The following is a 1,676-nucleotide window of genomic DNA, read 5'->3' on the forward strand; positions in this document are numbered from 1 at the left end:
GGTGGCTTTAGTAAATTTAGAAAAAGAGCAGGCAAGAGCTTTGGGGTCCATAGCGCGCCCGAGGCTCAAGTTTTGGGGGCGAATTCGGGCAGCTCCAGGGTTTCCCCCAGCTCTCAGGTTCCCCGACGTGGCTCCGCGGGGTGCGTGGGGCAGARAGGGAAAATGGGGAGGTTGAAGAAGCAAAAAGGTGAGGAAGAGGAAGGCCTTTTTTTTTTTTTGTCCTGGGAAGGTTTCCRTTTCCAGCGGACACACCCTTTGCTAAAAGAGCAGGGCTGGTTTTGCAGGAAAAGCCGTGGGAATGCCARGAATATGAATTAGCTTTTTTTTTTTTCTCTCTCCCTCTCGATCCTTTAAAACATATTGCTCTTGAGTATTGAATCTATGCCCTTTAAATTAACATGCCCTTATAATTAAATTTTTTTTAATCCACTCTGCTCCATTTCCATCGCCAGTGCTCTTCTTTCCCGTTTTTTTTCCTATTAAGAACCCCCATTAATTACCAAAAATAAGGCTAACACTGCTCGAGGTTGAAGGCCAAATCTCCTTAGTTAAAAAAGCCTGAGAATTAACCCGAGCAGCTAATAATCAGGAAATAAAATGCAGTCTACCTTTAAAATAAAATAAAATAAAACCCTCCCCGATATTAATGTGGTCGCTTAAAAGGGGAAAAAAAAGGGGGGGGGACAGCGAGGGAGGGGGCCGAAGAGCAAAAATATACTAATATTAAGAAGGAATTGTATAAACATGGCGACAGACGAGAGCATTTGCACTCGTCACAAAAATGCAACGCATTCCTGGTTGTTTGCAGAAAATTTACAGCTAAGCAATAAAAGTTTACGACTGAATCACAAGTTGGATTGGCCACAGGAAGTCATGTGGACTCCATCCATGAACGTGAACTTTTTATTGTGGTTTCTCTTATGACTCTTTCGCAGTAGTCTTTCCTTTAACAGTCCAAGCAGTGCCAGGGGTAGGATGGTATTTTTCCCCCCCTTAATTATTAGCATGATGATGATGATTTTTWAAAAAAAAAAGCCAAACATCCAGATTTTTTTTTTTCCCCCCTTCTCTCCTTGGGGTTGGAATTCTTGGTTGCTTTGGGCATTTTGGCATTAATGAGTTTACTGCTGCGTCTGGTTGCCGCCTCCTATTCCCCACCCCTAGGGGCAAAACGCAATGCATTTCCTTTGCAGGATGCGATGATGAGGGGGCACGAGGAGTTGTAAATACCTTTTTTTTTTTTTTTGGCAAAAAAAAAAAAAAAAGAGAGAGAGACAGAGACAGAGAGAGAGAGGGATTCCTTCTTAAACTTCCCCCCATCCCTTGTCCAACCAGAGAAGAACTGTTTTGCTTTTGTTTCCATCTTTTTTTTTTCCCTTTTTTTTTTTTTTATGTTTCTGTGGAGCTGAGCTGCAGCGTCAGTGGAACAGAAAGAGAGAGAGACAGAGAAAGAGAGAGAGAGAGAGAGAGAGGGAGAGGGGGAGACAGGAGCCTCTGGTAAGTGTTCCCTTATTGGTTAAAATGTGTAACTAATGATCCATAGCCTGGGTGTTAAGGATAATGATGCATCGTTGTGCGAGAGAGGGGTGTAGCTTGGATATGGAGGGAAATATGCTGCGGGTCGGCAGAAATGCAGTTAATTCGGGCAAAAAAGGGTTTGCTGCTGCTGATGTCAT

Source organism: Apteryx rowi, unplaced genomic scaffold (genome assembly GCF_003343035.1).
Source record: "Apteryx rowi isolate R43461 unplaced genomic scaffold, aptRow1 scaffold_806, whole genome shotgun sequence".
NCBI classification, from domain to species: domain Eukaryota; kingdom Metazoa; phylum Chordata; class Aves; order Apterygiformes; family Apterygidae; genus Apteryx; species Apteryx rowi.